Below are 7,474 nucleotides of genomic sequence, written 5' to 3'. Positions count from 1 at the left end.
AGAGAGAGAGGGAGAGAGAGAGGGAGAGAGAGAGAGAGAGAGAGGGAATCATGACCCTGAGATCATGACCTGAGCCGACATCAAGAGTCGGACACTTAACTGACTGAGCCACCCAGGCGCCCCTAAGCATTATATTTAAATAACTCTTTCTCTCCCTTTTTCTTCCCATTCAGCCATTAAAATAATGGCTAATAAAACTCTCTTAACTAAATATTTCTTTCAGGAACATCACACTTCTAGAAATTGAGATTTGGTTTATAATTCCCAATAGAAAATAATGATGCTGCAAATGCCTTCAAAGCGTGTGACTCTTTACGGCGACACAGCCACTAGCTATGGTTACCGGCCCACAGAACTGACCAGTAGCTTGAGATTTTAAAGAAATGTACTGTCACTTCTGGCTAACAGCAGCGGTCACTACTCAACCCCAGCCACCAAATCTGAAGCAGCAGGAAGCAGGCCCTACAAGCTGTGAAGTCGCTAGAGAAGGCACCCTTCTCCCCCGCAGGACAACGGTGGAGAGATGGCCAGCCGGCGGCTCGCCAGGGTAGCACCTCCCGCCCATCCTGCTCAGCAGGGGGCGCTGTGTGGGGACAGCCCAGTGCCCTGCCCTACACCATGCTGAGAAGCGCGGTAGTCCCAGCACTCTACAGGTCTCCTGGTCTCGCCTTCTCCCAATGGGAGCTGTACAGCCATGGTACCATGGGGTGAAAGTGGCCCACAGAGGAGAGGGGCACGGCCTCTAATGTCCCTGCTTTCCCGAACGCCAGCCCCACAGAATAACCCCGTCCCTGCATGCAGGCCTCAGCTCATCCTGGCTGTGGGGACACCTGGGCCAGGGGGCCGGGCGGTCCTGGGTGGCAGGTCTGGCAGGACGTATGTACCTTGCCCTTCCCATGCCCTCCGTTAACGTTTCACCAGAAATAGCTCAGCTTTGCAGCTCTTGATGTGTTTGAGAAAAGGTCTGGATTCTGGATCCTTGTTTATCATAAAAGCAAACATTTGGGGGCACCTGGGTGGCTCAGTCGTTGAGCGTCTGCCTTCGGCTAGGGTCATGATCCCGGGGTCCTGGGATTGAGCCCCACATCCGGCTCCCTGCTCAGCAGGGAGTCTGCTTCTCCCTCTCCCATTCCCCCTGCTTGTGTTCCCTCTCTTGCTGTGTCTTTCTCTGTCAAATAAATACATTCTTAAAAAAAAAAAAAAGAGCAAACATTTGGAAAATAATTCTTAGCTCACTATTTTGTGATGCTGAGTCCATACGCATGACCCCACCAATATCTAACTTCTATTCACAGCTTTAAAGACCTTTCAGTCCAGTATTCATCACATATTGCCTGATTTAGAGACCATCAGTGGTTCTCCCTGTCTGCTTTCCCCTGGTGCTCACTGCAACAGGCTTACCTGCAGGCAACACTGGTCCTCCCCTGCTTCTAGGCTTCGCTGCCTACCTGAGGTTAGATAGGGGCTACGTGACTTTCTTTGGTCAAAGCAATGTGAGCAGAGGGGAAGTATGCCCCTTCCACAAGGAACCTCTAAGAGCCATTCATCGACTCCCCTTCTTCACCAAAGCAATGAAGAGCCTTCCAGACAGTGGAGCCCCTATTATCCTGGGTCCCTACATGAGCACGCTGTGGAGCAGCACACACTGTCCTTGCCAAGCCTGATGGTCATGTAAAAATAAATAACTTTTGCCTTCAAACCACTGAAATGTAGGGACTACGTTACCAAACCACAGCCTAATCTATCCTGAACAGTAAAGCTTTACTGTCCCACACACAGTAAAGAGAAATGTTTGCGGATTTTGAGAACCTGTGTGTTAGGCTCTGAAGAAGAAGCAAGCTATAAAACAAAGGAAGGAAGAGTTTGGGGGTGCAGCTGATAAAGGTCGGCAGTCCCCCAGGCTCAGTGAACGCGTCCACGGGCTGACCTGCTGACCACGGCTATTTTCTGCTGCACTGGTTAGATTCTTTTATTCTACTAGTTACTGTCCAACCTCTGTCCAATGAGAGTCGCTGGGTAAATAAACACTCTCTTGTTAACCAGCACTGTATTTGCTAAAGAACAGGGGTGTGGAACAAAGGTAAAGGGTGCCCTGGAGTGTGGGGGACTTCAGGGTTGCGCCCTAGGGAGTGACTAGATATTGCAGAGATTATGAGGGCATAAGAACCTGCGGCAGTAACACCTAGTGAAGATTCTGGGTCCGTGCGCTTGTGTTACTCAAAGGATGACAAGCCTAACCTAATCTGCTCTCTCTCTCCCTCTCTCTCTCTGGTGGAGCAGCTTTCAAGCCAGAAAGCCTGGGGGTACGAACCTGAACTCTGGTTCTTACTTCACATCCGCAATCCTTTCTGTGGAATCCTTAGAAAATTCAGAGGCTTTGACATTTTAGAAAGGTAATACTGTGAATATGCTAAATACAATATACCACTTCCAGTGGGGGCCAAGACAGTAACCCGTAATTAAGTACATTCATATTTCTGCCACAATATCTATGAATCTTCATGCCAAATGGAACAGACAAAAATAACTCCTAAGCCTCATATGAGTTCAGATGAGGTTTTGCTGCCAAACAAATCTGCACCAAGCTTCGAAACAAAACTGTGCTTTCCAAAGCTCTGGGGTTCTGCAACCGCAGATAGGGGGCGGCTGACTGTTTAAACATAGGCAAGTATCTTAACCTCTCTAGGCAGCAATTTCTTCTGTCAAATGAAGACAGGGCACATGAATTGTGAGGATTCAGTGAGATAATTAATGAACTAGTGAACAAAGTAATCGCCTGTGGTATGTAGCAAGCACCCGTAAATCTTAGGTATTATAGTGATTTGCTAGTCTGCACATACCTGTGTCCAGGCCGCAGAAGCCAAGAGCCCCTTCGGATCTAGAGTCCACTGTTCTATTATTACTATTATGTCTTCTTATCTCTTTTCTATGGAGGCCACATAGGAGGCTAGGGTTCAGGACACAGATGATGCTAAAGGTGGAGAAAATACTGATAAGACACACCAGCCAAGCAACACTTGGATCATGTTCAGCCACACCTGGTGCTTTTATTCTTCGTCATAGGCAGCCTTGCACTCATTAAAGAGCAGTTCACCCACTCATTCCTCCAATCCCAAGTCCAGGTCACCCCAACCTGACCCAGGACCACTGCAATAAACTCCTAACTCAAGCCCCGCAGCCCTCTTGCCATTGCTCACCTCTAATCTATTTACTATGCAGGGGCCCGAGTAAGTCACATCACCTCATGCCCTTAAAACTCTCTGGGGGCTCTCCATGTACTTTAAACTAAATTTCAAAGGCCTGACCATTGCCTGCAAGACCTGGCAACGGCTGGCCTTGGCCTGACCGTGCACCACAGCTCATCTGCTTCTCGCCTCTGTCCAATTCCACCAGGTTTCCAGCTTCCAGAGCCCCTCCAGCCTTCTCACACCCAGGACATTACCCTCCCGGCTTCCTTCACTGGTCAGCTTTGGCAGAGCCTCGTGTCACCGCCTCCTGAGACTGCCTGCCCACTCTACCAAAAGAACGTTCTGCCTCTTACTCTCAAGACCCTACTTCTTTCCCTCAGAGGGTTTACAACTTTTTAAAAAGAGTTTATTTGAGAGAGAGAGCGAGAGAGAGAGAGAGAGTGCCAGCATGAGGGGCTCCCCGCTGAGCAGGGAGCCCGGTGTGGGGCTCGAGCCCAAGACCCTGAGATCATGACCTGAGCCGAAGGCAGACGCTAAACCAACTGAACCACCCAGGCGCTCTTTAAAACTTTTTAATCACATTATTAATTTACTTGGGATCTGTCTGACTCCAGCAGTAGACTGTATACTCCATGAGGGCAGAAGACTGTATCTTGTTCGCTGTTGGATCTCCAGGGTCTGGCGAATAGCAGGCACCCAATTATTTGTGGAATAAATGAGTAAGTGCATAAATGATCTGTTACCTACTATTTCCTGTCAAACTACTTCTATAGTCACTGCTTTATAAAAGGGATAGGATTAGGAAGTTCATTGGTAGGTTAGACAGTTGGAATGGGTAAAATGTTATATAAATGATGGCCACGTTCCCTGATTAATCCACTAAATGGGGTGATGTCGGGGGAGGGTTTTCCCACACAGCCAACAAGCAATGCTCCCACACCAGCTACAGTTCAATTCAATTGTGACGCTCTCTACCTGGAGATGGCATCAGATTGCACAGGTTAAGGGCTCAGTCCTACAAGACTGCCACCCACTTCATTCACCAGCTGCAAGCCCACGTTGTCACCTGTGCGTGCTTCTAACCACCTACAGACTAGCAGTTCCCCGAACCCCCTCTTCGGCTTCGATTAGTTTGCTAGAGTGGCTCACAGAACTCAAGAAAGCCATCTAACTTACCAGATCACTGGCTGATTATCAAAAGGATGTAACTTAGGAACAGGCAGATAGGGGGATGCATAGGGTAAGGTATGTGAGACAGGACGAGGCACTTCCATGTCCTCTCTGAACATGTCACTCTCCAAGCACCTCCACACGGTCACCAACTCAGCTTTCCAAGCCCTCTGGGTTTCTACAGAGGCTTCATTACATAAGTATGACAGATAAAATCACTGGCCCCAGGCAGTTAATTCAACCTCCGGCCCATTACTCCTCCCCAGAGATCAGGGAGATGGGACTGAAATTTCTAAACCTCTATTCAGGCGGCTGATTCTCTGGGCAACCTGCTCCCACCTTTATAGCTTCTCCAAGTCCCTCACTACAAAGGACACCTTTACATCACTTAGGGAATTACAGGGGTTATCGGAGTTCTGCGCCAAAATTCGGGGACAAAGACCAAATATATATGTATTTATTATAAATCACCATAGCACACCATGAACACCTGTTTCAATACACAATGCTGTTTAATCACAGTATATACGTCACAGGTCTATGTTCTAGGGAAAGAAAGTCACTTCCTGGGTTCAGGCAGGGCCAGCTGGGTTGTCCAACTTGTCAGTACCTCTCAAGTATTCTCCAAAGACAACCAGCTGACTCCGTGCAGGCTATCATTATATTAGACATTTGGGCTGATTCCATGTCTGTCTAAACTGTCCCACGATGACCCATAAGCTTCCAGAGAAGAGGGGCCACAACTATCATTTACCACGTTATACAAACTCTTGGCATAGCGTCACGTAACCTAATTACTCCCAGCTGACTGACTATTCCTTAGCTGGCATTCCCTTTACCCAGGATATGCCGTTAATAACTAACGTTCTATTCATTTCTATTTGTTTACACGTTGCAATATCGACATCCTCAAGTCTTTTTACAGGCGTTTGTGTTTTGACTGTGTTCATTTTCTGTCTCCTTAGCCAGACACATTCATGTGTTCAAAGGATACATTTTAAAAAGGAGGAAAGGGCAGAACGCCAAACACAACTGAAAAATTTCATAAAGGTCACAAAATCCAAAATGTCGGGTGAGCTGAGGTTCCCAAGAAAAGCCAACTACAATGAAAAAGGGATCAAACGGAACAGGAAGAAAAAGAATCCAACAGCCGGCAGCAGATGCTCTATTAGTAAGAGACAGAGAAATGCACTCATTCAATGCCAACGTTTTTGTCCTATTAGAAAACTTTCCATTCTAGAAAGAACCCAACGAGTGTAAGAGGAAACAGAAGACCAAGACACCTGAGGAAATGAGGGAGCGTACTCACATGCTTTGTTAGTCAGCTTCTCCAAACGCAGAATTATATATAATGCAAAGCAGTGTCCAACCCTTTTCACTGCAGGGCACACACAGAAGATACTAGTATTTGTAAGGTGCACGAGGTTTCGCTGTGGTAATACTGACCACTGTAAGCTTCCCTGGCTAGCCAGCGTGGGGACTCTGGCCAGCTGAAGGGCCAAGGAAATCCGCTTCCTGGCCTGCCTGTAAGAGCTCCCGGTGCCCCAATATTTAGAGTATGAGTTGGAAACTGACCTAGAATCCTAAAATAAAGGTAGATGATTACAAAAAGCGCTATTAGTCTTCGAGGAAGACACGGGGGTGAGCATGACATGAAGAGCTACCTCAATGCTAGGAAAGATGACACAGCTGGTTTTTTTAAACCATAAAAAAGACGTGGTAAGCGCTGGATGCCAGGACATGCTCATACGCGTTCACCAAGAACGAGACAAGCCCGACTGTCTTTGAAGTGGGTTGAACTGTGGTCTCCAAAAAAAGACACATCCATGTTCTAATACCCAGAATCAATGAATGGATCTTATTTGGAAAAAGGGGCTTTGTAGTGTAATTAAATTAAGGACCTCATGATGAGACCCATCCTAGATTTCGGGTGGGCCCTAAACCCAATGACAACTGTCATTGGCTACGAGAAAGGCAGAGGGAGATTTGAGACTCGGACAGAGAGGGCCCTGTGCAGATGGAGGCAGAGTGGAGGGTGATGCAGCCACAAGTCAAGGAATGCTCAGAGTCACCAGAAGCTGGAAGAAGAAAGGAAGGACTCCCTTTTGGAGGAGAGTGTGCCCAGCCAACACCTTGATTTTTGCCTTTCTGGCCTCCAGAACTGTGAGAGAACAAATTTCTGCCCAGCAGCCCCTGAGGAAACTAATAAATCCCCTTTTCCTTTGATGACAGATGAAAGTTTACAGGACGTGAGGAATGCAACAGAAACAGAGTATCTGGATTTTTGCAATGAATTTGACAAAACCATAATATCCTTGTGGGAAAAGGTGGATAAGCAACTACACCTCTCTCCTGGACTGAATTTTGAGTGAGCCTTACAAATGAAGTCTGGGAGAGATTACCGTTCAGTGAAATCCAACTGCTTTCCATCAGAACGTAAGTTCCTTGAGAAAAAGCAGTTTTGTCTCTTTTGTTCAATGCTGTATCCCGGTGCCTTGCAGCCAAAAATAGTTGTTGAATAGCTGACTTTTCTGAGCACCATAAAGCAGAAGGCTTATCAGCATGAAAGGGTCCACTCAGCAGGCTTGCGTTGCTCAAACTCTGCACATTCCTAAGGAAGTCTTGTTTTCAGAATTGGCCCTTGGCTGGTTCCTGGGAGCTGACTGGTAAGAGTGCTTTTGCATACCCAAGGCCTTGAGCCAAGCCACACCAAGTCTGCCCAGATTATTTATACTAAAAATGTGATTTATGGTGAAGATTATGGTGATCTTCAATAAAATCCCTGGACACCCAGGCTGGGGTGAAATTCCCTGGTTGGCAATACTTCCCACATGCCGTTACACGTCACTGCTGGGGAAATGAAACGCAACCCATGCAACTCCACTGGGAGGGGACACCTAGACACTTACACCTGGTTTCCTCCGGACCTCGCCCCATTGCACCCTTTCCCTTCACTGGTTTTACTCTGTATCCTTTTGCTGTAGTAATTTGTAACCACGATGGTGACTACATGCTGAGTGTTGAGTCCTGTGAGTGCTTTTATTTTTTTATTTTTTTTAAGGATTTATTTATTTTGAGAGAGTGAGAATGAGAGAGAGAGAGAGAGAGAGAGTACA

The 7,474-nt window shown here is 47.1% G+C and overlaps 1 protein-coding gene across 1 annotated transcript in view; it reads right to left on the bottom strand.

Moving 5' to 3' along the window:
- The window catches only part of FSAF1 (40S small subunit processome assembly factor 1), a 14,802-nt gene that overhangs the window by 3,896 nt on the left and 3,432 nt on the right, over positions 1–7,474 (bottom strand). The window lies entirely within an intron of this gene.

Source organism: Callorhinus ursinus, unplaced genomic scaffold (genome assembly GCF_003265705.2).
Source record: "Callorhinus ursinus isolate GAN/ISIS: 27379988/994484 unplaced genomic scaffold, GSC_fseal_2.0 scaffold32, whole genome shotgun sequence".
Taxonomy (NCBI): domain Eukaryota; kingdom Metazoa; phylum Chordata; class Mammalia; order Carnivora; family Otariidae; genus Callorhinus; species Callorhinus ursinus.
This window is presented reverse-complemented; position numbering and strand designations above follow the sequence as displayed.